At 47.1% G+C, this 20,828-nt stretch overlaps 1 protein-coding gene across 2 annotated transcripts in view; it reads left to right on the forward strand.

The window, feature by feature from the left end:
* The window catches only part of CHST11 (carbohydrate sulfotransferase 11), a 312,538-nt gene that overhangs the window by 92,955 nt on the left and 198,755 nt on the right, over positions 1–20,828 (forward strand). The gene's annotated exons all lie outside the window — the stretch shown is intronic.

Here is a 20,828-nt window from a genome sequence, read left to right on the forward strand (position 1 = left end):
TCTACCCATCTCCCCTGCCCCAGCAACCAACAGATTACTTCCAGTCAAGGGGTTGATAATTTGATTTTTCCCTTCACTTTTTTTGGGCACCAGTAAAGATGTATCTGAAGCAGGAAATGGTACACCTGTCCCAGCTACTTGGGAGGCCAAGGTGGGAGGATTCCAGGAATTCAAGACTAGCCTGGGCAACATAGCGAGACCCCCATCTGTGCAAAAACTTTTAAAAAATTAGCTGAGCCTGGTGGCGTATGCCTGTAGTTCTGGCCACTCGGGAGGCTGAGGCAGGAGGATGGCTGGAGCCCAGAAGCTTGGGGCTGCAGTGAGCTATATGGTTGAATCCCTGCACTCCAGCCTGGGAAACAGAGAGAGACCCTGTCCTTAAAAACGAAAGAAAGAAAGAAAGAGTGGGGGGGGGGGGAGAGAGAGAGAGAGAGAAAGAAAGAAAGAAAGAGAGATTTAGAGAAAGACCTGAAAAGAACTAATTAACGCTCATACTTAGAATTTTTGATGAGAACCTTCTGGTTCTAAAGAAAGTATTGGCCAACTATCCTGTCTAGGCTAATTTCTCAGGAAATAATAAGCATAGTTAAGGATAACTGAGAAAAATATGAACCATCGAGACTGTATCCCATATGAAAATAAAAAATTGGGTGTATTGACGGGGAGAGAGGAGGGTGAGGGAGAAAATGTATTTTGCTCTTGTAGAAATCAGCAATGTGAGCAGTCAGTGATGTACCCTGGGGGTCGCAGTCTTCCCCTGGAGATAATGGATTTGGTGCTTTCATTTTGGTTTCTCAAAATAATAATAAAGCCATTTTCGCCTCCCTCTGAATTACTGCAGTAAATTTATATGGGGTGGATGTTGGCCTTGCCACAGCAATTATGTGGTTTCCAAGTGTGCCATTGTTTTGCCCTATGGCTGAAAACTGGGTGGGTTTATTAGAGCCACAGGGCAGCGTCCTTTCTGAGAAGAGGGAGGCATGCAGGAATGGCCAGCATTCCTTTGTGTTGGGTTTGTCCCTGTGGACAGCAAGAATCCCCCAGAGCCATCCTGACCAAGTATCTCTATTATTACCCTGCAGAGTAAAAGGGAGACAAAAACCCAAGGTGAATTATGTTACAAATTGAAAAACAAAAAAAAAATCAATCCATTCATTGCCTTCTTAAATTCACCATCACTCAGGTTCATCAGGGAATAGCCCTTTGAGGGTGGGGAGGGCAGGGTCCGCCCTGTGAGCTGCCGCAGGGCCTCTACAGAGCTGGCCACGTTTTGGGCTTTATTGGTATCAAGTGTTGTGACCCTTGAACTTGATCGATCATTTTGGCCTTCCCTTGAGGAGCCTGTCCAGGAGAATGGATGTGGACTGTGTTTGGATGGAGGAAAATAAATTGTTCTTGGTCAGGTTTTTGAAAATAACAGTCCTTGTCTCTCAGATGGGCACAGGCTTGGTTGATTGATGGAACATCTAGAAGCCTTAGCTTAAATATAGAACAAATGATATTGAGTTACTTCATCTTACCCACTATACCAGATTCCATAAAGATGATGCCTTGGCCAGCTCAGGCTGCTGTAACAAACTGTCAAAGGCACGTGGCTTATAAACAATAGAAACGTGTTTTTCACAGTCTGGAAACTGAAAGTCTGGGATCAGAGTGGCCAGCATAGTTGGGTTTTAGTGAGGTTCTCTTCTGGGTTTGCAGATGGCTAACTTCTCCTTATAGCCTCACATGGGAGAAGGGTGGCTGGAGAGTTCTCTAGGGTCTCTCTTTCTTTCTTTTCTTTCTTTTTTTCCTTTTTTTTTTTTTTTTAAAGCAGTGTCTCATTCTGTCACCCAGGCTGGAGTGCAATGGTGGGATCTCAGCTCACTGCACCCTCCGGCTCCCAGGCTCAGGTGATCCTCCCATCTCAGTCTCCATGCCCATCTGTAGGGTCTCTTTCATAAAGGCATCATTCCCACTGATGAGGGCTCTACCCTCATGACCTAATCACCTCCCACAGCCTCAACCTTCTAATACCAGCATATTGGGGATTTCCACATACACCTTCAGTTCATAACAGATGAGGAGCCAACATTGTGGAACCATAAGTGATCAATTTATTTCTTGTTATTTCTGATGGATCAAGGCATGTAAAAGATTTAACTTTACTGGGCTGGATGCAGTGGCTCATACCTATAATCCTGGCACTTTGGGAGGCTTAATTAGGAGGATCACCTGAGATCAGGCATTTGAGACCAGCTTGGTCAACATAACAAGAGCCCATCTCTACAAAAAACACACATACAAAAATTAACCAAGCGCAGTGGTGCATGCCTGTAGTCCCAGCTACATGGGAGGCTGAGGCAGGAGAATCGCCTGAGCCCAGGAGCTCAAGGTTGCAGTGAGCTATGATTTTGCCACTGCATCTCAGCTTGGGCAACAGACCTGTCTCAAAAAAAAAAAAAAAGGTTTTAATTTCCTTTCTAAGTTTTTCTTAGCTAGCATAGTAAGCGATAGTCTGAGCAACTCAGAGTGCCTATTTAGAAAGCTCTGGGTTTTGCTTCAATATGGATGGAAAGGGGGATTGGAAAAGTTAACACAAAAGGGCACGCAGTCTCAGAAAGGGCCGTTGCAGCACCTGGTGACTTTTTTTTTTCAGGGTGGAGAAAAGTTCCCTCTTGTCAGGCTACTTCCTGGAAGGTTCCTACAGCTGCTTTGATCCAGCCTCTTCTTATCCCCACTGCAAAGCAAAACAAAACCAAAACCAAAAGAGGTGGTGATAGGATCAGCCATGTGTGTTTCCTTGGCTGGTTGGTACATGCTCAGGACATGAGCCCAAACTTGCTATGACAAGTACGGTCCCAGGCTGTGCCGTGTAGAACAGTGTCCTCCAGGACACACACACTAGTGAAGTGGTGCTGAGATTTCCAAAGAATTTATGTGCAGAGCAGGATTTCTGATTCTGGCAGAAACCAAGGGGAGAACTCACTTCTTCTATTAAAAAAAATTATCAGTAATAAAGCACTCAGATCTTTGGCCACTCTTGCAAAGACTGATCTTTTTCTCTAGCTGAGTCTAGGCAGGAATACCAGTTTATAGTGCGGTGCCAGTAAGGTTGGAATTTTCTGTGATGGGGGAGTAATTGGGACAGGCAGAAATCATAAGATCTTCCCGAGGACTGGACACAGGAAAAAGGAATGCAGCCCCAGAAAGAGAGGTGTGCAGTTGCAGGCACATGGGCCAAGGAGAAGGTCTGCTTGCCAAGTAGATTGGAGCCCAAGTCTTTAGGTTTTCAAGTGGGTAATTAGAACAGGAAGGAGCCAAACACAGGCCTCCCGGCGTCAGGAGCAGCGAGATTTTCCGTTCTGGTTGCGTAGTCTCAGAGCTAAGACGGGTGCATGGGAGTATTTCCCCGGCCAGTTAACAAGTGCAGGCATCTAATACCCTGCCCATAACTGTGGGTGTGGGGAGCAGAGTGTAGGCAGATGAGCAAATGGGTTTTTCATTCTGGAGCAACGAGAAGTCTTAGGCTAAATGGTGAGTACCTGCAAAAATAGAGAATAGTACAAGATGGCACAGCTGAGTAGTACATTACATGGTTTTGCTTCCAAGTGCCAGAATCTCTGAGTAGTGTATCTGACACCAGCACAGTCTGGTATCAGAATCTTGGGTTTATATTCTGGCTACTCAAGCTATGTGGCCCTGAGCAAATTATTTATTTAATCTTTTGGGGGTTTCAATCTCCATAGCAATAAAATGAGAATAGTTATAGTATCTATCTCATGAATTTATTATGAGAATTAAAGTATTTTCTCTGGATAAAAAGAAAAAGGTCCCTGATTCTTGCTCTTGAATGCAGTCTTGATAACCAGAAGCGTGGCAGCTCCCTTGTACACGTGATGAAAAGTGTGAAGGGGAAAAGTTGATATGCAGATGATGGTGGATGAGAGGGTGAAGCTATTGGGATCCTTGATGACTGTGGGGTGGCCGGAGCTGCCCTCCCACTGTCAGACTTTCTGAAATCAATCACTGATGGCTGGGCTTTCTGTTACTTGCAACCAAAAGTTTCTTAATTGATGCGGATTTGTTGCCAGACTGTAAACTCACTGAAGTCAGAGCCATGTCTTATTCACCTTTGGGCTCCCAAGGACAGCCTGGCCTAATGCATGGCACACAGTAGGTGCTCAGTGGTTTACGATAGGAAGATGTGTGGTTAGAAAGAGGGAAGGAGGCAAGAAGGCAGGTAGAAGTGATGTGCTGGTAAATGTTTAACAATTAGATCTCTGGGGAAAAATTCTGATTTGTAGCATTTGCCAATTTCCATGGTGTGAATATTCCTATCATGGTTGATTTCATGCTATCAGTGTGATGTCAGTGAGCTCAGTGTTGGGAAGAGATGGTCACAGTAAGTTCTGGTGAGCTGGTACAGTATAGCTCCAACTCACCACTGGAAGGACAGGGGAAAAAAAGGGAGAGAGAAAAGAGAAGAAAATTAATTGATTATTAAAATTAATAGTAAGCACGGTGATGACACTGACAATGTTTAAATTTATCGAGGGCTTCCTCTGTTCCGGGTTCTCTGGGTCCCTCCTAGTGGTCTTCTCTTTGCATCTCATTGAGCAGAACTGGGTTGCAAGGTCTTTTCTAGTTGCAGGAGAGATGAGGAAAGTTTGGCCAAGGAAAGTGGCCATGCTGTGTCTTGCTTGGGCCATTCAGATGTTGTTCCTTCGGGCAGGGCCCTTGCCTCCTTGAACACAGACAGCCATCTGTCAGCCAAGGAGGAAGAGGACTGTGGGATAAGCAAGATTATCTAAAAAGATGAGACCTTTCAAGCAGAATGGATTATTTTTCAGACACAAAATTGCCTTTTCAGCAAAGTGAACTAGCCTCTTCATCATCAAAATTCTAAAATTTCTCACTGCGTTCTTTCATTTCCGTGGATAGCACTCCAAACATCAGACACTGACCTGGTCCTTCATATGGAATGGTTGGTTTTCTAAACCAAACAGATTCCAACCACAGTGATAAATGAGGTGGGGAGGCGGGAAATCTACACAGCTTGTCAGAATATGATTGCAATAAAGCATCCAGGAGTGAAAACTGGAGCCCCGTGTGTGCAGATGCACCACGGTTGAGTCGGGCCGTGCAGTCCCACGTGTGCTGGAGTGGGGATGGCCATGGCAGGAGTGAGGTGGGCAGAGTGAGGGGTGGGGATGTCCACTGCAGAGTGCCTTCATTACAGGTCAGTATGCTCCTTTACATACCCTGCTGGGCTAGTTGCTCACATTGGAGAGTCTGGAGTTACTGCAATTCTGTGGCAGGCAATAGTCTGAGCAACTCAGAGTGCCTATTTAGAAAGCTCTGGGTTTTGCTTCAATATGGATGGAAAGGGGGATTGGAAAAGTTAACACAAAAGGGCACGCAGTCTCAGAAAGGGCCATTGCAGCACCTGGTGATCTTTTTTTCCAGGGGGGAGAAAAGTTCCCTCTTGTCAGGCCACTTCCTGGAAGGTTCCTGCAGCTGCTTTGATCCAGCCTCCTCTTATCCCCACTGGACAAAACCAAGACAAAGCAAAACAAGACCAAAACCAAAAGAGAAGTGGTGATAGGTCAGAAATATAGAATAAAAGAAAATGGCTTAATTGGGATCATTGTTGGGGGAAAGAGGGCCAGAACTGCACTGAGGGATATTCCTGTAGTCTTAGCATCCTCTTCATGATTTTTGCAGATTTTTATATCCTGGTGTCAGTTTCATTAAACAGACAGACTAACAAATGAGATTACAAGTGATTTATGGGTTCCACCTCATAAGAGGCCCAGTGAGGGAAACAAAGGAAGGGAAGGAATCGAGGTAAGGAGATGAACAGTTCTGGCAGGAGGCGCCATGGAATAGACAGGCCTAAACTTTCTATTAAAGCTGATTGGCAGGCCAAGGCAGGAGGATTGCTTGAGCCCAGGAGTTTGAGACCACTCTGAGCAACATAGATCCCCGTCTCTACAAAAAATAACAAAAGCTAATCAGGTAGTGACGCGTTCCTGTAGTCCCAGCTACTCAGGAGGCTGAGGGGGGAGGATCTCTTGAGCTTGGGAGGTTAAAGCTGCAGTGAGCTGTGATCTTACTATTGCATTCCAGCCTGGGCGATGGAATGAAACCCCATCTCCAAAAAAAAAACTTACCTGGAAGACATGGACCCTGTTTTGAAATGATGACTCACTTCAGCTAGAGGAGAAGCCTGGTGGCACCAAGGTTAAAAGAGGCCACTCATTATTTCTCAGCAGGGTGTAAATTGCACTGGAGGTCAGAATCAACACCTACCTGACCTCTCTGGGCTCTTTGTAAAACAAGAGGCACCCGCTGTATCCATGCTGAGTCGATGTCCAGAACATTGGCTGAAGGCAATAGTTCTTTTTTTTTTTTTCCATTTATTTATTTTATTGCATTTTAGGTTTGGGGGTACATGTGAAGAACAATATAGGTACACATGTGGTAGTGTGATTTGCTGCCTTCCTCCCCATCACCTACATCTGACATCTCTCCCCTTGCTATCTCTCCCCAACTCCCCACCCCCCACCGTCCCTCCCCTATTTCCCCCCAACTGACCCCACTGTGTAGTGCACCCCTCCCTGTGTCCATGTGTTCTCATTATTCAACACCCGCCTATGAGTGAGAACATGCGGTGATTGATCTTCGGCTCTTCTGTCAGTTTGCTGAGAATGATGGTTTCCAGGTTCATCCATGTCCCTACAAAGGACACAAACTCATCGTTTTTGATGGCTGCATAATATTCCATGGTGTATATGTGCCACATTTTCCCTGTCCAGTCTATCATCGATGGGCATTTGGGTTGGTTCCAGGTCTTTGCTATTGTAAATAGTGCTGCAATGAACATTCGTGTGCACGTGTCCTTATAGTAGCACAATTTAAAATCCTTTGGATATATACCCAGTAATGGGATTACTGGGTCAAATGGAATTTGTATTTCTAGGTCCTTGAGGAATCGCCACACTGTCTTCCACAATGGTTGAACTAATTTACACTCCCACCAACAGTGTAAAAGTGTTCCTATTTCTCCACATCCTCTCCAGCATCTGTTGTCTCTAGATTTTTTAATGATTGTCATTCTAACTGGTGTGAGATGGTATCTCAATGTAGTTTTGATTTGCATTTCTCTGATGACCAAAACACCAAAAGCATTGACAACAAAAGCCAAAATAGACAAATGGGACCTAATCAAACTCCACAGCTTCTGCACAGCAAAAGAAACAGTCATTAGAGTGAATCGGCAACCAACAGAATGGGAAAAAATTTTTGCAGTTTACCCATCTGACAAAGGGCTGATAATCCAGAATTTACAAAGAACTAAAACAGATTTACAAGAAAAAAACAAACAAGCCCATTCAAAAGTGGGCAAAGGATATGAACAGATACTTTACAAAAGAAGACATACATGAGCCCAACAAACATATGAAAAAATGCTCATCATCACTGGTCATCAGGGCAATAGTTCTTTTAGGCTTTCCAGTGTAGAGCTTACGACCCCCAGTGCAGGAGTAGCTTGGTTCTTTGTTGTTTGATACTGTTTCCTGGGTTTACTGGCATTTCCCCATATGGTCTGACTTCCCGTGTTATAAAGGGCAAAACTACTTTAAGTTAGAGAGCCGCATCTGAGTATTCAGTCATCAGCCAAATATTTTGGTCTTTATCTGAGCAGAATGGAAAATGTCTGCTTTGAACCTTGCCTTGTTCCTCTAAGGCAGAGGTTGGCAAACTTTGTGTTTAAAGAACCAGGCAGTAAACATTTTGGGTTTTGCAGACCATACCGTCTCTGTCACAGTTTCTCAACTGTGCAGTTGTAGAGTGAAAGCATCTAGAGGCAATAAATAAACAAATGGGTGTTGCTGTCACCCACTCACACTGTTTACACACCATTGTTTGCCAACCATGGCTCTAAGGGGTCTTGGAACGGAAACCTCTCTCCTGCCCATATGGATCCTAATGCATTTTAAAAGTCAGTGCACTGTTTGGCTAAGAGACACTTCTTCACCTGAAATCAGAATGAAGAGCAGAAAGGCACAGTGAACTCCTTCTTATTCCATTGACGGTCAAGGGGTAAAAGAGGCAGACGATGTCGCTGCGTCACTTTATATAAGTATATACACTTGGATGGTGCAGGCTTTAACTTCTCACCCAGTGATGTCCACGTGTTTTGTGTTAGCTGGCTGGCCAAAGTTTAACTTTACCCTAGGACTTCGCTAAATCTTCACGTCTCTCTTTTTTTTCCCCTCTTTCTAGTAGCCTGGATAAAGAGGAAGATAAGGTGAGTGCTCATGGTCCCTACTTGAGACACGGCAGCTTCTTCGCACTCTTCAGGCTTTGGCCTTATTTCAAAGGCAACCTACTCTGTCATCTTGAAGTGTGGATTGGGATTCACTTGCCTATCCTCCCAGATTGGGAATGGCTCTATTAAGAAAGGAAAGCAGTTTCCAGTTCTACAAATGTTCTGATTTTCCTGGCAGACTTTTGACAGGAAAAATTAATAGGCAACTGCATGTTGCCTCAATCTATTTTCACATTAAGACCCCGAAGGAGGTGTGGGGTCAAGCTGACGCCTCCTAGATCCGCACACCAGGGTGAAGGCCTCCAAACGCTGATAGGTAGTGTGCAGGGAAGTTGGCTGGCTTTCAACGTATGTCCTGTGACTGCTTGCTTTTGTAAGCATCTATTGGTTATGGATGATTAGAGCGGTCAGCTTCAAGCAACAAAAGCCCTGGCTGATGTTGCTAGAATCACCCAGTCTTGCAAGAAGAAATGAGATAATCACCCTCCTCCTTTCCGACTTGCGCTGTGCCGATGTAACTTAGAAGGGCATCCTCTCTGTGAAAAGGCTGGATTTACATATTTTGCTAATTACAGCCGTCAGATTCCTCGAAGTGATTTAAGGGTGGGGAGGCCTAACAAGTGTGAAGAGTATTTTTAGCCAAGTTGTGTGGGTTTGATAGCCATTTGGGGACTAGTAATTGAATCTAAAGCTCCATGTGAGGCCGTACGGAAGTGGTGCGAGGCGTAAAGAGACCAAGGTGGGGCGACGTGGGTGTGGGGCAGCTGTGGGGTGATTTGATACCAGTGGTCTCCTTGCCTGCTGTGACAGCTGTCAGTCAGCCTGCTTTATGGGGTGTGAAATTGACACCTTCTCGGCTGTCTGGGTGCTGGAAGGGGTGCAGTTGGAACTGGAAACTTGATCTGCAGAGCATTCATTTGTTTATTCATTCAACAAGCATTTTTTGAGTAAATTAGAGTTTCTCAAACTTTCTTGTACACACAGATCACCAGGGAGTCTTGTTAACGTGCAGATCCTGTTGGTAGGTCTGGGGTGGGCTGCGAGTCTTCCTTTCTAACAGGTTTCTGGGTGATGTTGATGCTGCTGGTCCAGGGGCCATACCCTGAGTCAGAAGGCCTAACACTGTATGTCACTTTGGTGTGACAAGATGAAACACTTGAGCTTGTTCCTGCCTCAGGACCTTCCTTTCCCATTTGCTCAGATGTTCTTCCTCTGGATTTTTTTTTTTTTTTTTTTTTGAGACAGGGTCTTACTCTGTCACCCAGGCTGGAGTACAGTGGCACAATCACAGCTCACTGCAGCCTTGACCTCCTGAGCTCAAGCCATCCTCCCACCTCAGCCTCCTGAGTAGCTGGGACTACAGGCGCACACCACCACACCTGACTAACTTTTCATTTTTTTGTAGAGACGGGGTCTCATTGCATTGCCCAGACTGGTCCCAAACTCCTGGGCTCAAGTGATCCTCCTGCCTTGGCCTACCACAGTGCTGGGATTCCAGGCGTGAGCCACCACGTCCAGCCTTCCTCTAGGTCGTTACTCGGCTGTCTTCCTTTCATTCCCATCTCAGCAAAAATGTTGCCACCTAGAGAGACTTTGTTTTCTCCCATGGCCCAAATCTAAAGTAGCTCCCACTGCCTGTTTTAGCTCTTAGAAGACCGCCTCTGAGATGATCTTGTTTTGTATTTCTCTCTGTCTCTATGAGAAATACAAGGAAAGATGAAAAAGTCAGTAACTAGTCGTAACTGTGGTGTTGAGACGCAGTGTGAGAAAGAGTAGACCCCAGGCTGTTTCTAAAATCTCTTGTGCCCCAGTTTTCTCATCATTAAAATGAGGTTAAGTAACAGTACCTTCCTTGTACATCTGTTCTGAGGATTAAATGAGCTAGTAAATGTAAAGGCTGAGCAAAGTACCTGGCATAGAGTGGACCATCCGGAAATGTTAGTTGTGAAGATGAGGATGATGAAGATGATGAAATGGTGGTGGTGGGGATGCTCATGGTGATCATTATGGAGGGAGAGCCTAACTTCTCAGGGAGGGCTTCATATAGGAAGTGGAGTTTGAGCTGAATTTCTAAAGGCGAGTGGTAATGCCTTAGGGCAATGTCTTAGTGACCATTGCTGTTGTGTTAGTTCAATCTCATACTACTATAAAGAACAACCTGAGACTGGGTAATTTATGAAGAAGAGAAGTTCCACAGGAAGCATGGCTGGGAAGCCTTAGGAAACTTACAATCATGGCAGAAGGTGAAGGGCAAGCAAGCAAATCTTCACATGATGAAGCAGGGGAGAAAGAGAGAGAGAGAGAGAGAATGAGAATGAGGAGGAGAAAGCCACACCCTTAAACCATCAGATCTTGTGAGAACTCACCATCATAAGAACAGCGTGGTGAAAATCTGTTCCTATGATCCAATCACCTTCCAATGTTAGATCCCACCCCCAACGTTGGGAATTACAATTCAACATGAGTTTTGGGTGGGGACACAGCCAAACTGTATCAGCTGCATAACAAATTGTCACAAATCTAGCGGCTTAAAACAACACATATTTATGATCTCACAGTTTTTGTGGATCAGGAGTACAAGCACAGCTTACATGGGTCCTCTGCCTTACCACCTGTCTCAGGCCTTAATGAGAATGTCAGCCATGGCTGGGGTCTCATCAGAAGGCTTGACTGGGGAAGGATCCATTGCCAAGGTCACATGATTGCTGGCAGGATTTGGTTCTTTCCATGTGGGTGTCTCTGGGCAGCTCACAGCAAGGCAGCTTACTTCATCAAGGCCATTGAGAGAGAGTGATGGCACAAGGGAAGTTATAATCTGATATGATGTAATCATGGAAGCAATATATCCTTGCCTTTGCTGTGTTCTATTATTTAGAAGCAAATTAGGCTAGCTTATGCTCAAGGGGGAAGGGGTATTACACAGGCTGTGAATACCAGGATTTGGGGGTCACCTTAGAGTCTTTCTACCATAGATAACAAGAGAGGACCAAGGGTTTGAGAGGAGGGGCAATCCAGGAAGAGGGAAGAGCATGTGCCAAGGCCCAGAGACAGGGGCACCATGTCCTAGAGAGGAAATGCCATCCTAATGGGCCTGGCTGACCAGTGATTGGCAAAATGATTGGAGATGAGGGCAGGCCGGGAGCAAGGATGCATGGGCTCTGGTGCTGGCATCACTGCTCCTGGTGATGATTCAGGGTATGTTCCCTGCTCTGGGCTTCCATTTCCTTTGCTGCATAAAGCAAGAGGCATGTCCTGGATTAGCCATTTTCACCCTGGGTACCAGGGAACCTGAGGTCCCACAGAGAAATCTCAGGGGCTGCTGGGGAAGATGGAGGAGGAGTAAGCATCCCCTGCCTCTCTGCCAGAGCAGCTCTGCTTCAATCTGTGCAATACTGAGATTTCTGCTTAAGACTTTCTTTTAACAGAGGCTTCCATGACTTAAAAACAGGTGAAAATGCCAGCACTGGCTGCCCTCAGAGAGCCCTCCTATGCCGACTCCATGCGGCTGGCTCTGTTATGGTTCCTGTGGGTTTGGGCCAGGACCAAAACCTCAGACCCCGAGCCAGTCAACCAGTGATCCTGCTTTCCCCATCCAGAATCAGGAAAAAGAGGGACTCGAGGCTGCAGCGGGGTTCGTGGGGAGGGATGTTACTGAGTTAGTGGAAAACCCGGTTTCTGAGCTTGTGATCTCAACTGTTTCATCCATTCGCTCACTTGTTCATTTGTTCTTTTCCTCACTCAATGCTGTGTTAGGCAAATGGCAGTCAGTGTTAATGTGGGACTTTATCAAGTTCCCCTCGAAAATGTTTTGTCAATGCCAAGCTTGTGAAAGCCAAGCTTCTGATTCCAGCCACATCAGGGGAGGTCGCAGTCGAGGTTGTGCACACCGTGTGGCGTGTCTCTGGAGGAAGGGCACCCTGTCAGGGTCAGTGTCTCTATTCTCTGGGAGAACCCTTGCAAGAGAGTATCTGTGGGAATGGTAGGCAGAATGGGGACTGAAGATGCGTAGGGGAAGGAAGAGTTGCCCCAGAGAAGGGAGAAATATAATTTTGTAATAGGGATTTTACTTTTTAGATTTGTGGGTTAAATTTCTGTCCTCTGGAGAGACCCGAGAAGACATTTTGTACATTTTCTAGACAGGAGGCACACACCTCTCCTTTTGCCTCTTTCTCCCTCATTTCCTGTCTTCCTCTCTGCATATTTTTAACTTTATGAAAGACGCTGTTCTGTGTAGGGCTCAGAGCAACAGCTGGTTCTCTCTGGCTCAGGAACTGATTGCCACTACCCAGCTGTGGGATCTTGGACAAGCAGCGCAGCCACCCTGAACGCAGAGGTCCAGGACGGGGGTTGGGCCCCACCATTTCTAAGCCCCTCATGGTCCTGCCCGGGAGGCGGTTCTGACTGACTGCAGTGTCCGGAAGCATTAAAATTCATTGTCTTCCCTGGAGCCAACTCTAGGCTCCATTAAACAGCTGGTCCCCGAGGCAGATGGAGCTGGCAAGGGGCCTGTCCTTAAAAGCAACAGGTTGTGTGTTGCCAACCGCACAAAGGCAGCCTTGGGGAGTCCAGCCCCTGCTGCTGTCTGGGCAGAGTGCAGGTGGATGAGAAAGGAAGGTACTTGTCTCGCTGGAAGGGAGGGAGAGGAAAAGGAAGGTGCCTGTCTCACTGGAAGGGAGGGAGAGGGAAAGGAAGGTGCCTGTCTCACTGGAAGGGAGGGAGAGGGAAAGGAAGGTGCCTGTCTCACTGGAAGGGAGGGAGAGGGATTACCAACAGGTGGCGGGAGGGCAGCTCTCCCGAATCAGACCCTGGAACCCTTGGCCCAGGCAGCTCCAGTATATGTATACATTAGTTACATATATTGTCTCTAACATCTAAGATGGTGTGAGGCCCCATGGTGTCCCATTTTACAGAGGAGAAACTGAGGCTCTGAGACCTCAGGAGACTTATTCCAGGTGGTTCAGCTGGCTCCCAGCTAAGAGATTATAAGAGGGATACAGGAAAAGGATGAGTATGATGCTGGAATTTGGCAGGGTGGGTGTATTAGGTTGTGAAGGCAGACATACATATTCCCATGATCATAAAGTGGGTTGCTTGAAACAGAAATTTGTCCTCTAATGGTTCTGGAGGCTGGAAATCTGGGATCAAGGCATGGCTGGAGGCCCTGAAGAAGAATCTTTCCCGTCTCTCGCCTGGCTTCTGCGGTCGTTGGCAGCTGTTGGTCTCCAGTCTCTACCTCTACCCTCACCTGACATCCGCACTGTGTGTTTGTCTTCACACTGTCTTCCTTCCATGTGTGTTTCTGTGTTCAGATGCCCCTCTTCTTGGGCTGGGTGCGCTTCAGATCCGCCTACCTTGGCCTCCCAAAGTGCTGGCCTGTAATCCCAGCACTTTGGGAGGCCAAGGTAGGCGGATCATAAGGTCAGGAGTTCAAGACCAGCCTGGCCAACATGGTGAAACCCCATCTCTACTAAAAATACAAAAATTAGCTGGATGTGGTGGCGTGCACCTGTAGTCCCAGCTACTTGGGAGGCTGAGGCAGGAGAACCGCTTGAAGGTAGAGCTAAGATTGCGCCATTGCACTTCAGCCTGGGTGACAGAGTAAGACTCTGTTTAAAAGAAAAAAAGAAGATTTCCCGTTTCTTGTAAGGACACCAGTCATTGGATTAGGGCTCACACTACTCCAGTATGGCCTCATCTTAACTTGACATTTGCAGAGACCCTTTTTCCAAATAAGTTCACATCCACTGGCGCTGGTTGGCAGGCCTTGATCTTGAAGGGAGAGAGTGGGAGAGGAGGAAACATTTTTTGAGTGAATTGAAGGAGTCTGTGGTGAGGGAGGATGGATTGTCCCTAGGAGGAGCAAGAGCATGGTAGGAGGGAAGGATGTGGGAGAGAGGTGAGGGAACCGGCTCACTCCATCTCACGGACCCAGATTTTTCTCCCAGGGAAATGTGGGAACTGAATTAATCCTGAAGCATCCCCAGGTTTCCGTGATTTTCAGTGTGGGCTGCTGCAATCAGAGAAGCCTTCGTGGAGGTGTAGGTCTGACTTGGGGGAAGGAAGTGTAGAGGCAGGAAAGCAGAGGGTGCATTTCAGGGGTGGGGACAGCCTGTAGAGAGGCCCAGAGCTGGAGCCCAGGGCAGTGCCACCCAGGGCCGGACAGGACTAGCTCTGCTGAGCTGAGAGGACCTTTTCCAGCCACGGCAGCAGCGTCTGTCCTCCAGTTGTGATGTGCGGTTTCTCCCCCTCATCAATATTTCAGCCTCGGCTTTTGCAAAGCACCGCTTCTGCCTCTTTGCCCCCTTGCCCCAGCAGCCTCCGTGAATAAAGGGAAGAGCTAACACCATCCTGGCTGGTAGGTATGCCAGGGCCAGAGCGGGACCTTGTGAAGCCTTCGCACCTGTCTGTGACTTGAGACAGGGGAGGCTTCTTGAAACCCAGCCCCCAGCCCTCTGCCTGGCTGTCTCCTAGTCTCCTTCTCTGTACCTCTCTTAATGATTTGTTTTAAGGAAGAGCTGGGGAGGGGGCTTGACGTTTCCTTATTCTCTGAATGAAGTTAATCTGAATTGTACCAATTCCTGCAAATTGGAGGCTCCCATGTCTGTGGCCCCTCCCCTCCTCAAGTGTACAGAATTAATTCTGTTGCGCTGTGTCATTCTCTTTAGCAGAAATTCATTCATTCTCTCTCTCTCTCTCTCTCTCTCTCTTTCTTTTCTTTTTTTTTTTGAGACCGGTTTCACTCCATTGCCCAGGCTGGAGTGCAGTGGCATGATCTTGGGTCACTGCAACCTCCACCTCCTGGGTTCATACGATTCTCCTACCTCGGCCTCCTAAGTAGCTGGGGCTACAGGTGTGTGCCACCATGCCCAGCTAATTTTTGTAATTTTTGGTAGAGACAGGGTTTCGTCATGTTGGCCAGGCTGGTCTTGAACTCCTGACTTCAAGTGATCTGCCCACCTCGGCTTCCCAAAGTGGTGGGATTACAGGCTTGAACCACTGTGACTGGCTTAGAGATTTTTAATTCTAAGTCCTCGGGTACCAGGAGCATCTCTAATAGAGACTTTTCAAAAATGATTTTAGGTTTCTACGTGGGTGACTGCTTCCTAAGCAGGTGAGTCACAAACCCATCTTAAGAGCGGGGCTGCATTCTCCAGTGGAGGTGGGTGGAGCCTGCACTGGAGGGTGGTGGAGCAGGCTTCTGAGGCAGGGCTGTGTCTTACACGGTTGTGTTCCCACCGAGAGGGCGGAGCTGTGGTTCCCGGATCTCAATCAGTGCAGCGGGAACAGGGACGGTGCTTCCAGAACACCATGGGTACTCTCCTAGTGCTTCTGGACTTGGGCACATCTCTCTATCACCTTTCCAAGCTATAAACTCAAGGACAGGGATTGTTATTTTGTTTTTGTTTTTCAGTCGCTGTATCCTCAGAGCCTAGCACAGTACTTGGCATGTAGTAAACGTTCCACAAATTAATTCATCCACTCACTTCTCAAATACTTACTGAGTGCCTTCTATGTGCCAGGCTTCATTCCAGGACTAAGGAGAAAGCATTAAAGTAAACCAAGTCCCTACCCTCATAGAGCTTCCATTCTGGTGGGGAAGACAGATTATCAATAAGTGAACACGGCTGGGTGACGTGGCTCATGCCTATAATCCCAGCACTTTGGGAGGCCGAGGCAGGTGGATCACCTGAGGTCAGGGGTCGAAATTATGCCTGTAATCCTTACACGGGAACACAACTGTGTAAGACACAGCCCTGCCTCAGAAGCCTACTCCACCACCCTCCAGTGGAGATTGCAGCCGTGCTTTTAAGATGGGTTTGTGACTCACCTGCTCAGGAGGAGTCACCCACATAGAAACCTAAAATCACTTGTGAAAAGTCTCAATTAGCGATGCTCCTGCTGCCCGAGGACTTAGAATTAAAAAGACAAAAATTAGCCAGGCATGGCAGCGGGTGCCTGTAATCACAGCTATTCTGCAGGTGGAGGCAGGAGAATTGTTTGAACCTGGGAGGCAGAGGTTGCAGTGAGCTGAGATTGTGCCATTGCACTGCAGCCTGGTGACAACAGTGGAACTCCATCTCAAAAAAAAGAAAAAAGAAAAATTGTGCCTGTGATCCCAGCACTTTGGGAAGCCAAGGTGGGCAGATCATGAGGTCAGGAGTTCGAGACCATCCTGGCCAACATGGTGAAACCCTGTCTCTACTAAAAATACAAAAAGTGGCTGTGTGTGGTCACGCATGCCTGTAATCCCAGCTACTCAGGAGGCTGAGTCAGGAGAATTGCTTGAATGTGAGAGGTGGAGATTCCAGTAAGCTGAGATCGCACCACTGCACTCCAGCCTGGAGACAGGAGACTCCATCTTGAAAAAAAAATTAAAATTAAATAACTGAATACATTCATGGTAAATGACATAATTTAGGGTAGTGAAGAATGCCATTTCCTGCAGGGCTAGGAAACTAGACGAAGTGGGGAAGCTATAGGCTGGTGCAAAAGTGATTGTGGTTTTTGCCATTTAAAAGTAACGGAGAAAGCAGTAATTACTTTTGTACCAACCTAGTATTTTGGAAGGTACCATTGAGGAAGCCTTCCCTGAAGAGGTGGCTTTTGAGCAGAGATTTAAGGGATGAAAAGGGGTGAGCCATGGGATGTTCTAAGGCAAGAGGGAATTTTTGTTTGTGGCAGAAGGAATACCAAGGCCAAAAGCTCAGAGGTGGGGATGAGCTGGGCGTGTTAGTGGAATGATGAGGCTGGACTGGAGTGGGAGAGGCAGCAAGGGTTAGGTTATATAGGGTCTTAATATACAATCTGGGTTAGTGTCGACCCGATGCACATCAAAGGCCTGCAGGAAACCAAATTACTATTGAAAAAAGATGAGGCAGTTGTATTAACATTATTCTACTCAACCCTGTTTACAGTTTCCCTTCTGCTCGTAGATAGAGAGGCATCACTTTGTAGTTAATCTAGGAATTCAACATGGCAGAGCAGTGGGAAGGTTTGGCTGAGCCATAGGAGCGCTCATGGGACCTTCTAGGAATTCAGTCTTAGATGGGGTGAATTTGATTTGTGCTCTTCAAACTCAAAAATACAGATCGGCGCCGGGAAGCATCTTGAGAGAGGGCTGGGAAGGGGTGGTCACGCGCCAGCAGGCGGCATCAGTACTTTCTGGCATATGATATTTGGGCAGCAGAAAGGGCACAAGACTTGCATTTGAAAGATAAGGGTGCTAGTTCCAGTTATCCCACTTACGGAGCGATCTCGGATTAGTTGTTTAACCTCTACAAGCTTAGTTTCTGCAGCCGATGTCCTTGTTCTGCTTCTCCATAATGAATCTGAAAACCCTTTGGAAACTGTCCTACTGCATCCTCCATTATAAACCCATCTATGAGACTGTGGGCTCCTTGAGGATGGGGCTTCATTTTATGCATTCCTCTGTTTCTTGGAGTTAGCAGAATGCCAAGGTGCTCACTGGATATACTGAGAATCAAATTCTGCCATGACATTGCTGTGATCAGCCATGTCTCCTAGGGACAGAGTCTGCAACAGAAGTGTCACATAACCTGGGAGAAGAGCGCTCACATTGAAGCCGAAATTCTAACTCAGTCACTTAGAGGGGTTTGGCTTGGACTAGTCTCTTAGCTTCCTTGTGGTACTTTTTCCCATCTGTGAGATGAGTAAGGTAATTTTACCAACCTCTAATGCTACTTGTGAGGGTCAGATGAAGAAGCATGAGTGTATTAGGTTGTAAGACTGACTGCTGTTCCGTGGCACCCAAATAGCAATGGCTTACAGAAGATGGAAGTTCATCTCTCACAAAACAGTCCTGACATGGCCCGACCTGGCGACGCCATGGCATCAGAAGCCCAGGCCTCTCCCATCCTGTTGTTCTGCCCCCCACCAAGTGTTGACCTTATCCCTGTAGCCCAAGATGGCCCTCTACTACATTCTTATCCCTTGCAGTGAAAAGGGGAACAGTGATAAAGGGTGTGTTCATATCCCATTGGTCAGAACTGGGCCATGTGGCGTACTTGCTGAAAGGGGTTTTTAGTGGGTCTTTATTCTAGACGGCAGCATGCCTGACTGACGTTTTAACACTTTGAAAGAAGGCAATACCAGGTTTTGGGGAACAAGTGAAGTCTCTGCCACAGCAAAATAAAAGAGAATTCTGAACCTGGAAGTGGAAATGATTCAGGGCTCACCCACAGCTTGAATTGGACATGATTTGATTCTGCTGGAGTCTCACTGATAACAACGCCCCGTGTTCTCTGTATTATTGTTGTCACTGAATGCGTGCTCTGTGCCAGCCACTGTGCCAAGAGCTTCCTATGTGCTACTTCCAGTTGATCCTCACAACGGTCTTATTGCGTAGGTTCCATTGTTAGGTCCATTTTTGAGATAGGAAGACCGAGGCTTAGAGAAGTCAGAGAAGGAATTAGAACTTGGGAGTGTTGGACTGCAGAGCTCAGACCCTCAATGCTCGTACTGCTCAGGCTTCTGGTCCCAGTCTGGTGTTTCTGCTCTGGATAGATCTGGTCCCTTTTCGCCCCCACCTTCCTGGCTGGGCCTCATTTCCTGGAATGCCACTGACACGGAGGGGACACTTGTGCTCTGGTTGGTGTTGTTCCTAGCAGTGCTGTCACCTGCCCAGGATGGAACTGATTCGCAGAAATATGGGTCATGACTGAAAAGGCTGCTCGTGCTGGTAGGAGAGGGCTCAGGTCCCACAGAGGTCGAGTGAGCAGAGCTAGGACAACCAGCTCTAGGTGGACAGCGGTGATGTGGGAATTAACATTTTGAAGGGATTTAGAATTCCTGCTGCCTTCAAGTGTCACCTGCAGTACTGTAAACACAGAGATGAGGCCATCTGCCCCCTGGACCTGAGTTACTCCGGTAGGAAAAGCACAGAGCCCTAAGTAGCAGTCAGAACCTTTGCTTGGGCCTTCCAGAGGCTTCCCTGGCCCAGAACAAAACTTAAAAGTCTCCTCAGGCTAAAGTGGCTGCCCTTTGTCCTATTTGCAAATTGGTTTGGTTCAGTGTGTTCACCATTTGGCACCCATTTCTCAATGATCTCAAAATCATTATCCAATGAAAGGTTATCGTATCCTGGTTTAGTTGCAAGATTTTAGAGCTCAAGGAGGCTTAGGCATTATGAATCCAATCTGTAACTCACAGAGGACCAGAAAGCCTGCCTGCCTGGCCTGCCTATGGTCCTGTTGCTACGTTGAGTTAGGGCTGAGTTTTTGGGTGCCCCGCCCGAACATGAGGGACAGGATTTTGTGAATTCTCATCTAGGCAACAGAGGTGGCAATTCATGATGACTGGGCATTTGTCTGCCTCTTGGCACCTTCTCAGAGCACACTATGGGGTAAACGGGCATTTTCGATTCTCTGCTGTGTTGGCTTACCATTTTGGTGCCTCAGTTTCCTCATCTGTGAAATGGTCATGATAGTAATAGAACACCTCATAGAGGGTTGTTGTGAAGTTTATGTATATATACTTTTTTTTTTTGGTGTAGTCTTGGTCTATGGCCCAGGCTGGAGTGCAGTGGCGTGATCTCGGCTCACTGCAGCTTCCCGTCCCCCCAAGTTCAAGTGATTCTTGTGTCTCAGCCCAGATAACAGGCACCTGCCACTAAGCCCTGCTAACTTTTGTATTTTTAGTAGAAATAGGGTTTTGCCGTGTTGGCCAGGCTGGTCTCCAAGTCCTGACCTCAAGTAATCCGCCTGCCTCAGCCTCCTTCCATGCAGGGATTACAGGTGTGAGCCACTGTGCCTGGCCGTTGTTGATTTGATAGCATATGCTGTGCTGAGACTATGTCCAGCATGAAGGAAACACTCAAAGCAGTCGTTGTGATCACTTCCATGATAGCCTTTTTCACTCTTGCTCATGGGACTGTGTGCTCCTAAGAAAGCTTGGGGATCTTTGTCTTTCCTATTCATCTTTGTATTTCCTGGGTCACACCATCCATCAGCTTAAAGACTTTATTACCTTGACTATCTCCAATACTACATGCATGAATTCCCCAATAGTCATAATAGCCTTTTCCTTCATAAGTTTAATTTTAGCTTGTTCAATAGCCTCGTAGAACATGACCTTTTCCGTGATAAATTGGCAGGAAATAAACCCACCCATGTTCCATGGAGTAGCCTGGTGAGATGGTGAGGATTGGTGTTCTTGTTCTGGATCTGGTAGGAGTAGTTGTGGATGTTTGCTCTCGGTGGTTTTCAGCACAAACATAAGGGACTCCCTAGGGTCGTGTGGGTCGGGAGGGGTTTGAGGTGGGTTCTGCTTGGCTCTCGAATGGGTCAGGTAGGGAACGTTTCTCAGTTTCTCATAGGTGCTCAGGTATCGTTTGACTCCACAGCCTGCTCTTGGTTACCCTCTGTGTAAGTGGTTCTGGGGGCTGGCACTGCTAAGGTGCGGCTGGAATATGTTCCCGGGACAGTTATTTGAGATCTGCGTGGAGACGCTGAGCAGCATCGAGGATCAGGTAGACTGTCTCTGCCCCCAGGAG

This window comes from Sapajus apella, unplaced genomic scaffold (assembly GCF_009761245.1).
Source record: "Sapajus apella isolate SASKATOON/1434 unplaced genomic scaffold, GSC_monkey_1.0 scaffold2, whole genome shotgun sequence".
In the NCBI taxonomy this organism is placed as follows: Eukaryota; Metazoa; Chordata; class Mammalia; order Primates; family Cebidae; genus Sapajus; species Sapajus apella.